Genomic DNA, 18,501 nt, shown 5'->3' with positions numbered 1-18,501 from the left:
TCTGGGCGGAGCTGAATACCTGGGCTCGGAGGCTGGGAAGAACTAGTCTGAAGCAACCTAAATTCACAGAAAAACCTCTCTTATAACCCAGACCCCAGACCAAAAAGGAAAGGGAAATAAAACCACCAAAGGGATGGCTCACATGGCCCAAAATCAAGCCTCCAGGAAGAAAGGGAAAAAAGTGACTATTGAAAACTTTTATGGTGGAAGTACCCAAGGAAAAGAGGAGAATGAGGAGGAAATCCAAAAAAATTCAGAACACGCCTCCCAAAATGGAAACTATCAACAAGCTCTGGAAGATCTCAAACTGGAACTTATCCAAAAGATGGAAACCTTCTGGAAAGAAAAATGGGAGAAAGAGATCAGCTGTCTGACAGATAAGACTGCTCAATTGGAAAAAGAACTCGAAGCATCCAATAGAAGGGCAGACAAGGCTGAAAAGCAAATCCAGTCCCTAATGACCAGAATTAAGCACCTCGAAGAAAGTGAGATGATAAAACAGCAAGAATCAATAAAGCAAACCCAAATAATTAATGAATTGGAAGAAAACAGAAAATATCTCACTGAGAAGGTCACAGACCTGGAGAACAGAGGAAGACGAGAAAATCTCCGTATCATCGGTCTCCCAGAAAAACCAGAGGTAAACAACAAATTGGATATTATTCTAGAGGAGATTATAAAAGAAAATTGCCCCCACGTTCTGGAGCAAGGGGGCAAAATAGAAATAGAAAGGATTCATAGAACACCTTCTATACTAAATCCCCAAAAGACAACGCCTAAGAATGTAATTGCCAAATTCAAGAGCTTCCAAGTAAAGGAGAAAATCCTACAAGAAGCCAAGAAGAAGAGCTTCAGATATAAGGGGGCTCCCATAAGGATCACACACGACTTAGCGGCTAATACACTAAGAGACCGCAAAGCATGGAACACGATATTTAGAAAGGCAAGAGAGCTGGGTCTCCAACCAAGAATCAACTACCCAGCAAAACTGACTATATACTTCCAGGGGAAAGTATGGGCATTCAACAAAATAGAAGATTTCCAAGCATTTGCTAAGAAAAGACCAGAGCTCTGTGGAAAGTTCGATATCCAAGCACAGAAAGCAAGAGAAACATGAAAAGGTAAATATGAAAGAAAGGGAAAAGGAGATAAATCTTATCTTTCTCTTTAAGTCAAACTCTCTTCTATAAGGACTACATTTACATCTAATTATATATATTAATATGTGGGGAAAATGTTTTGTGTAACTCTTATAAATTGTATCATCATAAGAGTAGTTAGAAGAAACATGCATAGGGAAAGATTGGGGAATTAAGAAGATTTGGGGAAAGTTGGGGCAAAAAAAGGAAAAGGGAGGGGGGAACCGTGATAATACTAAGACTAACTTCAAGAAATAGGGGGGGAATCAATAGAATAAACTTTCCCATATAAAGATACACATGGGAAGGGGAGGGGAAGAACTCTCATATGAGAAGGAGAGGAAGAGAGCGTGAAGTGGAATTACTTAAACCTTACTCTCAGTGAAATCAAATCTGAGAGGGAAGAACATCTAGATCCAGTGGGATCCTGAATTCTATCTTATCCATTAGGGCAAGAAAGAAAGGAAAATTAAGGAGGGGGAGGGGGGAGGGAGTACAAAAAGGGAGGGAAGGAGAGGGGGGAGGGGAAGGGAGCATAAAAAGGGAGGGGCTAGAAAGGGAAGCATCTCAAGGGAGGGGACTAGGGGGACTGACCTAAAGTAAATCACTGGTTCAAAAGGAGAAAGCTAAAGAAGAAAGGTCAGAACTAGGGGAAGACATCAAAATGCCAGCGAACCCACAAATGACAATCATAACTTTGAACGTGAATGGGATGAACTCACCCATAAAACGCAGACAAATAGCAGATTGGATTAGAACACAAAACCCTACCATATGTTGTCTTCAAGAAACACATATGAGACGGGTTGACACTCACAAGGTTAGAATTAAAGGTTGGAGTAAGACCTTTTGGGCCTCAACCGATAGAAAGAAGGCAGGAGTTGCAATCATGATATCTGACAAAGCCAAAGTACAAATAGACCTGATCAAAAGGGACACGGAAGGTAAATATATTCTGCTAAAAGGAAATATAGACAATGAGGAAATATCACTAATCAACATGTATGCACCAAATGGTATAGCATCCAAATTTTTAATAGAGAAACTAGGAGAATTGAAGGAGGAATTAGACAGTAAAGCCATATTAGTGGGAGACTTGAACCAACCACTATCAAATTTAGATAAATCAAATCAAAAAATAAATAAGAAAGAGGTAAAAGAGGTGAATGAAATCTTAGAAAAATTAGAATTAATAGACATATGGAGAAAAATAAATAGGGACAAAAAAGAATACACCTTCTTTTCAGCACCACATGGCACATTCACAAAAATAGATCATACACTAGGTCATAGAAACATGGCACTTAAATGCAGAAAAGCAGAAATATTAACTGCAGCCTTTTCAGATCACAAGGCAATTAAAATATTGATCGGCAAGGGTACATGGAGACCCAAATCAAAAATTAATTGGAAATTAAATAACATGATACTCCAAAATCGGATAGTTAGAGAAGAAATCATAGAAACAATTAACAATTTCGTTGAAGAAAATGACAACGGCGAAACATCCTTTCAAACCTTATGGGATGCAGCCAAGGCAGTACTTAGAGGAAAATTCATATCCCTGAGTGCATATATTAACAAATTAGGGAGGACAGAGACCAAGGAATTGGAAATGCAAATCAAAAAACTTGAGAATGAACAAATTAAAAACCCCCAGAAGAAAACCATACTAGAGATCCTAAAAATTAAGGGAGAAATTAATAAAATAGAAAGTGACAGAACTATTGAGCTAATAAACAAGACTAGAAGCTGGTACTTTGAAAAAACAGACAAAATAGACAAAGTACTGGTTAATTTAATTAAAAAAAGGAAAGAAGAAAGGCAAATTAATAGCATCAAGGATGAAAAGGGGGATCTCACCTCAAATGAAGAGGACATTAAGGCAATCATTAAAAACTACTTTGCCCAACTATATGGCAATAAATATACCAACCTAGGTGATATGGATGAATATTTACAAAAATATAAATTGCCTAGACTAACAGAAGAAGAAATAGTTTTCTTAAATAATCCCATATCAGAAATTGAAATCCATCAAGCCATCAAAGAACTGCCTAAGAAAAAATCCCCAGGGCCTGATGGATTCACCAGTGAATTCTATCAAACATTCAGAGAACAGTTAACCCCAATATTATACAAACTATTTGACATAATAAGCAAAGAGGGAGTCCTACCAAACTCCTTTTATGACACAAGCATGGTACTAATTCCAAAGCCAGGCAGGCCAAAAACAGAGAAAGAAAACTATAGGCCAATCTCCCTAATGAATATAGATGCAAAAATCTTAAATAGGATACTAGCAAAAAGACTCCATCAAGTGATTAGAAGGGTCATCCACCATGATCAAGTAGGATTCATACCAGGGATGCAGGGCTGGTTCAACATTAGGAAAACTATCCACATAATTGACCACATCAACAAGCAAACCAACAAGAATCACATGATTATCTCAATAGATGCAGAAAAAGCCTTTGATAAAATACAACACCCATTCCTACTAAAAACACTAGAAAGCATAGGAATAGAAGGGTCATTCCTAAAAATAATAAACAGTATATATCTAAAACCATCAGCTAATATCATCTGCAATGGGGATAAACTAAATCCATTCCCATTAAGATCAGGAGTGAAACAAGGATGCCCATTATCACCTCTATTATTTGACATTGTATTAGAAACACTAGCAGTAGCAATTAGAGAAGAAAAAGAAATTGAAGGCATCAAAATAGGCAAGGAGGAGACCAAATTATCACTCTTTGCAGATGACATGATGGTCTACTTAAAGAATCCTAGAGACTCAACCAAAAAGCTAATTGAAATAATCAACAACTTTAGCAAAGTTGCAGGATACAAAATAAACCCACATAAGTCATCAGCATTTCTATATAATTCCAACACAGCTCAGCAGCAAGAACTAGAAAGAGAAATCCCATTCAAAATTACCCAAGACAAAATAAAATACTTAGGAATCTATCTCCCGAGACAAACACAGGATCTATATGAACACAACTACAAAACACTTTCCACACAACTAAAACTAGACTTGAACAATTGGAAGAACATTAACTGCTCATGGGTAGGACGAGCCAATATAATAAAAATGACCATCCTACCCAAACTCATCTATCTATTTAGTGCCATACCCATGGAACTTCCAAAAAATTTTTTTAATGATTTAGAAAAAAACATAACAAAGTTCATTTGGAAGAACAAAAGATCAAGGATATCCAGGGAATTAATGAAAAAAAACACAAAGGAAGGGGGTCTTGCAGTCCCAGATCTCAGACTATATTATAAAGCAGCGGTCATCAAAACAATTTGGTACTGGCTAAGAGACAGAAAGGAGGATCAGTGGAATAGACTGGGGGCAAGCAACCTCAGCAAGACAGTATATGACAAACCCAAAGATCCCAGCTTTTGGGACAAAAATCCACTATTTCATAAAAACTGTTGGGAAAATTGGAGGACAGTGTGGGAAAGATTAGGCTTAGATCAACACCTCACACCCTACACCAAGATAAATTCAAAATGGATGAATGACTTGAACATAAAGAAGGAAACTATAAGAAAATTAGGCGAACACAGAATAGTATACATGTCAGACCTTTGGGAAGGGAAATACTTCAAAACCAAGCAAGAATTAGAAAGAATTACAAAATGCAAAATAAATAATCTGGATTACATCAAATTAAAAAGTTTTTGTACAAACAAAACCAATGTAACCAAAATCAGAAGGGTAGCAACAAATTGGGAAACAATCTTCATAAAAACCTCTGACAAGGGTTTAATTACTAAAATTTATAAAGAACTAAATCAATTGTACAAAAAATCAAGCTATTCTCCAATTGACAAATGGGCAAGGGACATGAACAGGCAATTCTCAGCCAAAGAAATCAAAACTATTAATAAGCACATGAAAAAGTGCTCTACATCTCTTATAATCAGAGAGATGCAAATCAAAACAACTCTGAGGTATCATCTCACACCTAGCAGATTGGCTAACATGACAGCTATGCAAAGTAATGAATGCTGGAGGGGATGTGGCAAAGTGGGGACATTAATTCATTGCTGGTGGAGTTGTGAATTGATCCAACCATTCTGGAGGGCAATTTGGAACTATGCCCAAAGGGCGATAAAAGACTGTCTGCCCTTTGATCCAGCCATAGCACTGCTGGGCTTGTACCCCAAAGAGATAATGGACAAAAAGACTTGTACAAAAATATTCATAGCTGCGCTCTTTGTGGTGGCCAAAAATTGGAAAATGAGGGGATGCCCATCAATTGGGGAATGGCTGAACAAATTGTGGTATATGTTGGTGATGGAATACTATTGTGCTAAAAGGAATAATAAAGTGGAGAAGTTCCATGGAGACTGGAACAACCTCCAGGAAGTAATGCAGAGCGAGAGGAGCAGAACCAGGAAAACATTGTACACAGAGACTGATACATTGTGGTACAATCGAAGGTGATGGACTTCTCCATTAGTATCAATGCAATCCCTGAACATTCTGCAGGGATCTAAAAAAAAAAAACTACCCACAAGCAGAGGATAAACTGTGGGAGTAAAAACACCGCTGAAAAGCAACTGCTTGACTACAGGGTTGGAGGAGATAAGACTGAGGAGAGACTCTAAATGAACACTATAATGCAAACTCCAACAACAGGGAAATGGGTTCGAGTCAAGAACACATGTGATAACCAGTGGAATCATGCGTCGGCTATGGGAGAGGGAAAGGCGGGGGGGGGGGGGGGGGGGGGGGGGGGGGGGGGGGGGGGGGAGGGGAGGGGAGGGGAGGGGAGGAAAAGAAAACGATCTTTGTTTCCAGTGAATAATGTATGAAAACGACCAAATAAAATAATATTAAAATTAAAAAAAAGAAAAGAAAAGAAAAAAAAAGAAGTCCTCATGTTAGGAGCTAAAGATTCATCAAGTTAAATATACTCAGTTTCTAATTTAGTTAAAAAATACTAAATTCTACTGTCTTTCCAGACCCTTCTAGCTTCCATTTCCTTGGCTATAAAATATGATAATTAAGTATATTCCCTGCCCACTTCAAAATCAGTGGGACAAGTAAAACATGGATATGGAAGTACTTTGAAAATAATAAAGTACTATATACATTTTAGACAGATCTGTGATTTAATTGGATTTGTCCAGAAAAATCAACCTAAAGGGATAGATTCCATAATTCAATAAGCTGTTTTTCCTGTTCCACTACCTTATTTTCTATTTTACTTTTCCTATTTCTTTACCTATTTTTTTACCTTTTTCCTCTTCCTTTACTATTTTCTTTTTACCTTTTCCTATTCCTTTACTATTTTCTTTTTACCTTTTTCCTCTTCCTTTACTATTTTCTATTTACCTTTTCCTATTCCTTTACTATTTTCTTTTTACCTTTTCCCTCTTCCTTTACCTATTTACTTTTTATGTTTTCCTCTTCCTTTACCTATTTTTTGACCTTTTTCCTCTTTTACCTATTTTCTCTTTACCTTTTCCCATTCCTTTACCTATTTTTTACCTTTTTCCTCTTCCTTTACCTATTTACTTTTTATGTTTTCCTCTTCATTTACCTATTTTTTTTACCTTTTTCCTTTTCCTTTACCTATTTTCTTTTTACCTTTTCCTATTCCTTTACCTATTTTTAACCTTTTTCCTCTTCCTTTACCTATTTTCTTTTCACCTTTTCCTCTTCCTTTACCTATTTTTTGACCTTTTTCCTCTTCCTTTACCTATTTTCTTTTTACCTTTTCCCATTCCTTTACCTATTTTTTACCTTTTTCCTCTTCCTTTACCTATTTACTTTTTATGTTTTCCTCTTCATTTACCTATTTTTTTACCTTTTTCCTTTTCCTTTACCTATTTTCTTTTTACCTTTTCCTATTCCTTTACCTATTTTTAACCTTTTTCCTCTTCCTTTACCTATTTTCTTTTTACCTTTTCCTTTTCCTACTCTTCTGCTCTCCAAAAGTGCGAGGCTGTTCCCCATACCTCCCTGTCGGGGGGATGTGGCTAAGTTTCAAAATAAGGGAGGAGAGGAACTACCTTAAAGGATTGGAGTTGGTGGAGGAAGGATAGAAGAAGTGGGAGCGGGGATGGGCAGGGGAGCTAAGGAGAAGTGAGTGTAACTGAAGTGGATCCAATATTAAGACTGCTGTCACCAGCTAAGGTGGTGGGGGTGGCTTTGCTCTCCTCCTCCTCCTCCCTCTCTGCTTCCTTCTCCTCCCCCTTCCCCTCCAAGTTCCAGGCAGCATCAGCGGTAGCAACCACCACCAAAGAAGCGGCGGGCTGTCTAAGCAACACTCTTTTGTCTCCAGCTCCTGGACAATCCCCAAACCCCTCCCCCTCCCACCTTCGGTGAAATCTGGCAGATGTAAGTGTCATTTGCCCTGGGCTAGGGTTGAGGACTGAATGGGAAGTAGGGGCAGGACACCGGCACTTTAGCTTGGACCCCAGCCCCAATGCATCCTCTCCTCCCCCAAGCCCTACAAGTGTGTGCGCGTGTGTGCGTGTATGCGTGTGTGCGTGTGCGTGTGTGTCTGTGTGTCTATGTCCGTGGGGTGGGGGTGGGGCAGGCTGCTGCCTCCCTCACTTTGCTGGAGGGGCTTTTTGAACCTGCATCTTCCCTCTCCTCCCTTCCACATTGCCCCCACGAAGGCTTCCAGCCCAGACTCCAGTATTCTAGTGTCTGGGCAGCCTGTCGGAGGCCAGCGGGTTTTCAGCTCGTCCCTGCTGAGATTTCTCGAGGCTTGGGAAGGGGTGTTCTGTGGGGAATGCCCAGAAGGAACAGAGAATCACACTGCAGCATTTTGCTGGTTGACGTATGGCTTGAATGCAGGGCTGTGTATTTCTCTAGGCAGAGGCAATGGCACAGGGAAATTGTATGAATGGGGGGAAATGGACAAATTGGCAGCCCTTACTGACTTAGTTCCCAGGAACCTGTAGAATTTAAACAAGCATCAGACAGTCATGTTTGCATCCTAATGTTTTCTTCTTCCATCTTCATCCTTTTTCCCAATCCATCTCCAAGTTTGTTCATCTGTCTGTTATTTGGGGAATAATTCCCAAAGTGGCCAAAGAGCTCTTAAATGTAAACCCACGAGAAACAGTGGAAAATTAAGCAGGCACAAAGTTTCAGGCTATCAGAGATATCCAGGAGAACAGATAGCCTGGGATTTATTTCTAAATTATGAAACCTCAATTTGTTTCTCTGTAAAAGAGAAACAGCATCTTCTACCTCAAGAGCTTAGAAAGATGGTGAGGCCAAGGTCAAGTAGAAAATTGTGGGGGATCCTGGATCATGGTGAATGACCATAGAGAAGTGAATCTCCTAATTAAGGGTGATCTGTTTGAAGTTTCACCCTAATACTCTGAATATGGTAGAAAGACTGTCAACCCACATGGGTACTGAGAGATCTTTATGCCAAAGAAATCACAAGCCCAGGTCATTACCACTCAAATATGTAAAAATCATCTTTACCTAACTTCCTTCCAAAGTACAATGGCAAGACCACTTGCTTCCCTTTTAGTGAACTGAGAAATGTATATATTAAAGTGAATTGTGACATTTTCATGTCCCAGGGAAGTGGGAAAAATATGATAGGAAGACAAAGAGACTTGGCATCTGTACCATAAAATAGGCACCTGCCATTTCAGTGTAAATTCTCAGCCATGGAGAAATGCAAAAAGGTTTTTTTTTTCCCTTCTTTTTTTTAAACCCTTACTTTCCACCTTGAAATCAGTTGGTTCCAAGGTAGAAGAGCCCTAAGGGCTAGGCAATGGGGATTAAGTGATTTACTTGCCCAGGTTCACACAGCTAGGAAGTGTCTGAAGCCAGATTTAAACCCAGGACCTCCTGTCTCTGGGCCTGGTTCTCTATCCACTGAGCTAGACAGCTGCCCCTAAGAGGGAAGTTTTTGAAGGGGAAACATCTATATGCTAACCTCTAAAGTCCCTTCCAGCTTTTGAATCTATGAGCCTACAAGCAAAAACCATCAGATTGTTAGACAACTTACAAAAATGAAAGTATGTTATGAGGCAGCTAAGTGGCCCAGTAGATAGAGCACCAGGTCTGGAGTCTGGAGTTCAAATTTGAGCTCAGATATTTCCTAACCGTTTGACCGTGGCCAGGTCATTTAATTCCTTCTTTCTTGGAGTTGTTACTGGGGCAGAAAGAAAGAAAGAAAGAAAGAAAGAAAGAAAGAAAGAAAGAAAGAAAGAAAGAAAGAAAGAAAGAAAGAAAGAAAGAAAGAAAGAAAGAAAGAAAGAAAGAAAGAAAGGAACGAACGAAGGAAGGAAGGAAGGAAGGAAGGAAGGAAGGAAGGAAGGAAGGAAGAAAGAAACAAACAAACAAACAAACAAACAAACAAACAAACAAACAAAGAAACAAAGAAACAAAGAAACAAAGAAAGAAACAAAGAAAGAAAGAAAGAAAGAAAGCTTTACCATATATTCTGGAATTTTACAAATAAGAAATTTAATAAAAATATTTATTATAATAAATAAGTAAAATAAAACATAGTTTAGCCCCTATTTCAATGCAATGCTCTTTCCTCACAACTTCACCATCTTCACCATGAGAACAAATTTTTATCAAGTTCATTCTACAGCTGAGAAAGATGAGGATCAAAAAGGTTCACCAGTCATAAGTTTTAGTAACTATTAGGGGCACCATCCAAACTCAGGTCTTTGGAATCATAGTATCCTTTGGGAGATGGGAGGAGGCGATAGGCACAGTTAACTAACTGCCTTTTGCAATCCATCTGGTAATAACTAGATCTTCAGCTCCAAAACAAGCTAGAAGCTGATAAAGCAATCTGCTTCCCAGGTGTGAACTCTGACTGTGGTGGCAGGATTCAGGCAGTTCTTGGACAGAGTCCATCAGTGATGGGTGAGTGCTGTGTTTAAGTGAAATGGCAAGCTGGCCTTCTTTCTTATTGAGGAATTCCTGAAAAACAGCTGGTTCTCAGCCCTCTCACCCAAAATAATCCTTACCATAAGGATTCTTCAAGCAATGCCCATGAGGAAAATAGCTGAAATGAAGTTATTCGCCATTCCTTTTTACTCTGAAGTCCACCCATCATTTTGTGGGAAGGTCTTAAACTGAAACATCAAAAAGAAAGGAACTAAACTATGTGTCTGACACTTTGGGAATCATGACTTGTATGTTCTTCTAAGGCTGTCTGCAGTCTTGAATCCACTGCAAGTGAGAAGGTGAAATAATTAGGGTTAAGATTAGTCATGTCATTTTTTAATATTAATGATTAGACCTGGATTGTTCTTTCATGTTTTATGTAGAAACCCCAATTTCTTTAGCACAGCCAGTTTAGAATGTTCTTATTTATCACTCTAGTCTAGTGATTAGATTTTTGCTTTCATATGCTTTTTCTTTGGTGACATGCAAAATCATAAATCTAGAATTTGGAACACATCATAGGGAATTTCTCATTCACCCTTGATTTTGCACGCAAGGAAACTGAGATCTAAAAAGATTAAATGACTTGTCCCAGGTCAAAGATTAATCATCTGGGGCAAGATTTGAATTCATGTCCTTTGTCAGTCAGGTAGTAAAGTAGATAGAGTGCCAGGACTGGAGTTTCTGAGTTCAAATCTGGACTTAGTAGCTTTGTGACCCTGAGCAAATCACTTATCCCTGTTTGCCTCAGTTTCTTCATCCATAAAGTGAACTAGAGAAGAAAATGGCAAACGGTTCCAGTATCTTTGCCAAGAAAATCCCAAATGAGGTCATGAGGACTGGACACAACTGAACAACTGAAAATCTCTGACTCTAGAATCAATAGACTTTCCTCTGGACCACATTCTGTCTCATTTAAGTTTGGTCTCTTCTTAAGGCAAATGGATGTGGTATGGGGAGCTGAGGATCAATCTGAACTTCTCAAAGTTCTTCTACTACCTTTTCAGTCATAACAATGACAAATGACAAGACCGGGAACCGACTGCTGTTCTCGCTACATTATACTGCCTTAATCTTTGCAGCAGAGAAGCTTAGCTCTTTTTCTAATGACCATCTCCAGCATCATCTCAAACTTCTGTAGAGACCGTCACAGAGTAGAAGAGAGAGGGGGTACAGATGGAATTCCATATGGGGAGAGCATATATGGAAACACACATGTGACTATGTGACCGTATACTTCTGTGAGCTAAAAGGTGAAAAGAGTGAGTCTAGCTCAATTGGGGAACCAATGATTGAAGTTGCTACTTCAGATCACATTGGGAAGGAGATTTGTTTGTTAGCTCGTGAAGAGCAAGGGATGAGATGACTGAGGAAACAGAGGTTTGATCTTCTGAACATATTGATTTATTAAGCAATATATGCCAATTGCCCAACAAATTGGGCACAAGCCAACCCTCAGTTTAGGGCTAGACCTCCACTACAAGGGGGGACAAGCTGAAGAGCCAAATGCCTTAATTACAGATGTGAGCAGAATAAAAAAAATATTAACTGGGTCTGGGTCTCTAGTGTAAAGGAGAAATGTAAACATCCTTAAGGAAAATATTTCATTTACTGATGACTACCAATAGTTTTTTTTTATTTTAAAACCCTTACTTTCTGCCTTAGAATCAATACTATTTGGAGGGGGGAGAGATAGGAAGAGAAAGAGACTTGGCATGTATACCATAAAAGTCTAGGCACCTGCCGTGCCACTCTAAATTCTCTAAACTTGAGCCATGGAGAAAGCAAGGTTTTTTTCTTCTTTTTTTAAACCCTTACCTTCCACCTTAGAATCAATGCTATGTATTGGCTCCAAGGCAAAGGAGCAGTAAGGGCTAGGCAGTGGGGGTTAAGTGACTTGCCCAGGGTCACACAACTAGAAAGTGTTTGAGGCCAGCTTTGAACCTAGGACCTCTCTAGCCCTGGCTCTCAATCCACTGAGCTACCCAGCTGCCCCCTACTAATAGTTTTCATGTAGGCAAAAAAGTCTATTTCTTAAAGAAACAAAATTTGACAATAGAAGATTATACAAAACCTTAAAATCACAAACTTGCTAAGTATTCTTCTTAGGAAAATTGGCAAACAAGAAGATAACCAGAAAAATCCCAAAGTCCACCTGACCAACTAAAAACAAAGTTAATCACTGCTGATATTAAAATGCTCATATTCTTAAAGATTACGCGCAGTTAAAAAAGCACTGAGCTCTGTCTGACATGCACACATTCTTTGCGGTCTATGCCAACAGGTTTTGTCTTTATCATAAAGAAAGCTTTTTCATATCTGAGCGATTTTGTTTGCCCTGTAGTTTCCCTCCTTCCAGAGTTTCATCTCCTGCCTTTTTTCTCTTCAGGTAATATTTCATCCTATATTTATTAACCGTGACAAACTATGGTCATAATTACCGAGCCACTGAACAGTCACGGTGGAGAATAAAGTCAATGCTATTTGTCTTGAATTACTCATTATTTGGGAGGGAGAGAGCTACCTCTCTGCATGAATATAACCTAGTAGATTATAGTTTTCTTTTGCCCTGTTTATTGATGGACATAGACAAGAGAATCCAAGCACAGATTTTCTTTTTCACTTCATCCTACACATCTTTCGAGCTCTAAGAAAGCGTAGAATTTATATCCAGTTCATGCTCATCATCAATGTTCATTCATCAAATATTTTTAGATTATAAAAGATGGTGTTGAAACTAGGGAAGAATCAAAACTTGGGTCATAGATAGCTCTGAGCCTCATGGAACTTCTAGTGTGATAGGGAGCTGAGGCATTAAACCCGAGTGACTATGATGTACGATATTACAAGATAAGTGCATTAGAGGGCTGGAAAGCAAAGTGCGAGGTGAGGTTCCTATGGAAAAGTTGTTATTAACCGAGGGGTTCAGGGAAGGCCAAACGAAGTTGTAGATAGCTGTTGCCTTCCAAGAGCTCCCAGCCTACTCACAGGATACTGCATGTAACTACCTACAAAGCACATATAAAAGAAATCATTTTTATTTGGGAATTTGGGTTTTATATCAATATTCTCTCACAACATGGCAAATGTGGAAATGTTTTTGCATGATCCTACATGTATGACCCAGATCAAAATTGGTTATCATCTCCGGAACAGGAGAGGGAAAGGAGAAAATTTGGATATCAAAACTTCAGAAAATGTATGTTAAAAGTTGTGCTCACGTGTAATTTGGAAAATGAAAAAATATTAAATTTAAATGAATAATAAATACAGAGTAAAGAAGGAAGGGAGCACTAATAGCTGTGGAAATAGAGGAAGGTTTCTTGAAGGAGGTGGCATTTGAGCCAAAGGGAAGACAAGGTGGACAAGTATTCCCAGTGTGGAGGACACATGGTGGAAAGATTTAGAGATAGGAGTTGGGTTATTATTTGGGAAGCAGCAAATGAAGCAGTTTGTCTGGGACAGAGGTTTGAGAGCGAATGCTACGGAATTAGCCTGGAAAGAGGCTAGAGGCAGACCACAAAGCCAGTATAGAAGTCAGATTCTTTTAACTGCCAAATACAAGAGTTTGGGGGGGTGGGGGTGAGTGGTTACTAGGTAGAGTGGCATCATTTGGCAGACACAGAGAATGCATGTAAGACAATATTAAGTAAAGTGATAATCAGAGGGTGAGGGCACTAGGAGGCACAATGGATAGAACACTGGCTTGGAATCTTCATATAACTTCATGAGTTCAAATACTGCCTCAGACACTCACTAGCTATGTGAGCCTGAGAAAGGTACTTAACCCTGTTTGCCTCAGTTTCCTCATCTCTAAAATGAGCTGGAGAAAGAAATGGCAGACCACTCCAGTACCTTTACCAAGGAAACCCCAAATGGAATCACAGAAAATTAAACATGACTGAAAAATAACCAACCAAAACAGGTTGCAGAGTACTTTGAGAACCAAGTGAGAGAGTTTGAACTTTTCTTGGGAGGCAGCAGAGTTGCTAGAGATTTTTGAACAGCTAAACAAAGAAACTAAAAAAAGGTACAATAGATCTATTTTTGGCATTGGTATAAAGGACAGATTCAAATGAATAGAGACAGAAATCAGGAAGACCTGTACTAGGATGCCAATGGTAGGAATAGGGTGGAGGAGAAATAACTCCATTTATTTATTTTTATAGTTTAGTTCTTTGAAGGACTGATTAATGTAAGCTGGAAATAGGAGGGTGAGGAGGTGACTTTCTGCATCCAAAAATGCCATTGGCAGACTTATCCATCAATACACTAAAGACCTTTGGGCTAGATTAGGAGCTAGCCTGACACTACTGTTTCTCATAAAGTAATCATTAATTATAATGTGGTAGTTGTTCAGTCATTTCAGCTGCACCTGATTCGTTATGACCCCATTTGGGGTTTTCTTGGCAGAGATACTAGAATGGTATCATTTCCTTCTCCAGCTGATTTTACAAATGACTAACTGAGGCGAGCAGGGTAAAGTGACTTGGCTAGGGTCTCCCAGATAACAAGTATCTGAAGCCAGATTTGAGCTCAAGACTTCCTCCACTGCTGTAATAATAGCTCACCTTTATATAGCGCTTAGGGTTTATACAACTAAGTGATATAAACAGAGTTTAAATAAGAATTTTTCCATCTAGAGTAAATTCAATTTAGACAGAATTGACACATCACATGCCAACCAAGTCTGTCCTCTGGCAGAGAGAATGGACAAGAGTTTTTAAAGCATCATGTTAATTAGGTCCCCAGTGAAGTTTTGGAAAGAGAATGCTGAGCACTTAAAGGACCACATACAAAAGCTCTACCTACCAACCTCTCAAAGAGCACCTTCCTGAGACAGGCTGCCCTCTTGCAACTTCCCCTTCTTCTTCCCACCTCCACAACTGAATGTATGTATGTATGCCATGACTATGAGAATGAGGGGCTATGGTAGCAGGGGGAAAGAAGACCTTGGGAATGGTAGCCTTTGACTGGGCAAGGAATTAGGGATGGATATGGAGCCCCTGCCCCAGTCACCATGAATGAAGGGTTATTGCCCACATTTTTCAAATCTGGAACCTGAGACTCACAGCTAGTAAGTATGAGTCTGGATTCAAAGCCAGATGGCAGAGTGAATAAAGCCTTCAGCCTGCCTGTCAGGAACTTTCATTTCTTCTTGGAGTCTTTGTAAAGAGTAGCTAAGTGGTTCAGTGGATAGTGCTTGACCTCAAGTCAAAAAGACTCAAGTTCAAATCCAGCTTAATAGCTACTTAATAGCTTTGTGATCCTAGGTAAGTCACTTAACCAGAATGCCTCAATTTCCCCATCTGTAAAATGGGGATAATAATAACATCTACCTTCCAGGATTGTTGTGAGGAGAGAATTGAGATAATATTTGTAAAGTACTCTGTGAGCCTTAAAGTACACTATAAGTAGTAATTATTATCATTATTATTTTTAATTGTCTATCTCTAATTCAGGAACTGAATCAAAATGAATCTTATTGTAGAGCAACTGTGTTTTTAGCTCTGCTTTTAAAAAATATATATACTCTGTTCTGTTTTAATGTCTCTTAACATGTATTTCTGGGAAATCAGGCATGGTCCCTTTAAAGAATAATCAGAAGCAGGTTTATAACGAGAGCTTGGAAATTTGCTGGAGCCATTAGGAAGGAGCTGCATTTTCAGATTTTCCCATGCTTCAAAGGCCAGAGAGCTGGAGAGGACAGTCATCAAATGGAGAAAAATCTTCTGATTGACAGTAAGAAGGAAGTCACACTGGGAAACCTGGGGTGTAGTCAGCACTGATCTTTTCCTTTCTGCCAAACACCTTGGAAGGACAAGGTTAGAATTCTGAAGAGAAAGATGAGGAAGACCCTTAGGAGAATTATTTCCATGAGAAAATAAGGGTGAAGCTGGCATGAAAGACAATTCCTAAGGTGAGAAAAGCTTCACGGGGACTTTGATTCCAAGCCAGGATGACTGGGAAGCGTGAGATATGGGTGGTAAAGAAGGGATTGTGTGTAAGTAAAGAGCTTCAAAATACTGCGGGCAAGAGAAAGGACTTATTTCTTTAGTTACTAAAAACAATCATCCTTTGTGCAAGAAGTATTTATCGATTGTCTATTATGAGCAAAGTTTTATGCTGCACGTTGAACAGGATAAAAAGATGAATCAGATATGTTCATCTCTCCAAAGAAGGTTACAATGTAGTAATATCTAGCAGATAAGAATAGAGTTCCTAGGATAAGAGCTGGGATGTGATAAGCAAGCCAACATTGTAGGAGGTCAGAGGAAGAAAAGACCATTTCTACCTCAGAAGGATCAGGAAGAGGCAGTGTTTCAATAGGACCTCCAAGGGTGAATATGATCTTTATGCCTAGAGATAAGGAGAGGACATTTCAGGCAGTAGTAGCACAAAGTCATCAGTGTAGTTTACTTAAAGAGAAATTGGGGATGGGGTTGAGGCTGAAAGGAGTTTAATGATGTATGATAGAGGTCCTTGAACACTAAGCTAGGGAGCTGGGCATATTTTTGGTAGATGATGGAGAGCCATTGATAGTTTTTGATATGGGGCATCAGAAAAATTAATTAATATTGTATAGCATAAGTTGAAGGTAAATTAAAACTGACAGCAAGAAAACCAATTAGGAAGCTGTTGCAACAGTCCATGCTAGAGGTAATAAAATAAAATCATGAACTAAAATTGGAGGCAATGGCAATAGAAGAATATGCATATGAGAGAGATTACAGAAGTAGAATTATAGTGGCACACCAGATATAGGTGAAAAAGAAGAGGGAGGAATCAAGAATGACAAGTGAGTTATTTGACCTGGGTGCTATTAATTGGTGTAGAGGAACTGGGAGCTTACTTGAGGGTTAAAGGAATAGAGGGAAGGCGGATAATTTCATTTTTAGCCTTTATTCATGGGATACCAAGAGGGCATAAAGGTGGAGATATCCAAGAGGTAATTAGAAAGTCATCATTTTGGTTTAGAGGAGAGTGAAGGAAGTTTGGAAATATAAATATAGTACTTGAGCATATCAACATAAAGTAATATTTGAGCTATGGGAGTATATGACAGTGTCAAGAAAGAGAATATGCAGATAAATGAGAAGAAAACTGAGGACCAAATCTTGAGGAACATTTACATTTTTAGAAAATGAGGAATGTAAAAGGAGATAGTATAGGAAATGGAAAATGAATGAATGGACATTTATTAAGCACTTTCTATCACCCCTATGCTAAGCACTGAGGAGTTAAAAAAATGAAAAGTGAAAACAGTATCTGCCCTCAAGAAGCTTACAGAGGGGTCAGAGGAGGAAGTTTAAGAAAAAGTCAGACACTTAAGAAAGTGTCAAAAGACTACAGAAAAATGAGGGAAAATGAAGCCTAAAAAAAAGCCCAGTGGATTTGGAAGTTACAGACTAATGGTTGACCACAGGAGCAATATAAGCAAAGTAAACCTAAGTATAGTGTTGTATTCATTTTCAAAGAGGACTAATAACCACAGAGTAATGTCTTGTCTTGCAAATGAATTGGATATAAGTGAGACACAAACTTTTCAGTCTCACTTTCTCTTTTGGAGTCATCAAAGTCCAGTGGCAAGACCTGGGTTAATATACTATATTCCTTTGAATCTTGCTCTAGTTTTATTTTCATCTTCACTAAAGTCCTACTGGAATGCTTAATAATAGTATGGCCTTGACCCTTGGTCTCAAAGATTATGTCTACAGAGAACAAACTCTCTCAGGTCTTATAAGCAGTATAGAACTTAAGTATTAGCCAAATAACTTTGTATCTATTACTTCTTGGCTAAATTTGGAGTGGATCCTTAGCAAAAGGTTAAATGCCAGGAAATGGTTGTTTTAGACCACAGCAACTAATGAAACCACATATTAAGACAGGAATTGAAATCTCTGTAGAAGGTATTTTCACACAGATTAAATCATTGATCCTTGAAAACTATTAAACTAAAATTAGTGAATTCCATGCTTTTTTGGTTTAATAAAGAGTTCTATGTTTATAGAAAAAAACCCAGATGAATAGAAAAGAATATGTCTCAACTCAGTTAATCGTAGCTATGAGAAGTCCCAGCTATTCTGACCACAAGATTAACAATTTGCTACATTGGATGGGACTCACAGATAATTGAGCGACCCAAATTCTAATCCCAACTCAATTTTCTCATGTGTGAAATGAGATAATTAGACTATGGTTCCTGTTCCTACCAACTTAGTGATTCAAAAAGCTCCAGAGGGCTAAACGGGCATTCTTTTTTATTTTTATTTTATTTGTTTTTATTTTTAGAGACACAAGAACAAGAGCTGGAAATTTGTCTCCTAGTAGTCATGGGGGATGAAGAAGTGGTAAGGAATATTATTTCATTTCCTTTAAGTATGTATATGGAAGGGAGTATCTGTATATACATACATCTAAATTTATATCTATGTAGATATATACATA

The 18,501-nt window shown here is 38.6% G+C and overlaps 1 protein-coding gene across 3 annotated transcripts in view; it reads left to right on the top strand.

Moving 5' to 3' along the window:
- Nucleotides 1-7,377: 7,377 nt before the first annotated feature.
- The window catches only part of GPR45 (G protein-coupled receptor 45), an 83,830-nt gene continuing 72,706 nt past the window's right edge, over nt 7,378-18,501 (top strand). Inside the window, exons 1-2 of one of the 3 annotated variants that reach the window (XM_001363942.4) lie at nt 7,378-7,512; nt 18,346-18,404. The gene's annotated coding sequence lies outside the window, so the exon portion shown is untranslated. Of the gene's footprint in view, nt 7,513-15,821; nt 15,974-18,345; nt 18,405-18,501 lie in introns of those variants that run through there. The other 2 variants (XM_016424887.2, XM_056808542.1) reach the window with 2 other exon arrangements.

Source organism: Monodelphis domestica, chromosome 8 (assembly GCF_027887165.1).
Source record: "Monodelphis domestica isolate mMonDom1 chromosome 8, mMonDom1.pri, whole genome shotgun sequence".
Classification (NCBI taxonomy): Eukaryota; Metazoa; Chordata; class Mammalia; order Didelphimorphia; family Didelphidae; genus Monodelphis; species Monodelphis domestica.
Note: the sequence above shows the minus strand (reverse complement) of the source record. Positions and strands in the feature narration are given on the sequence as shown.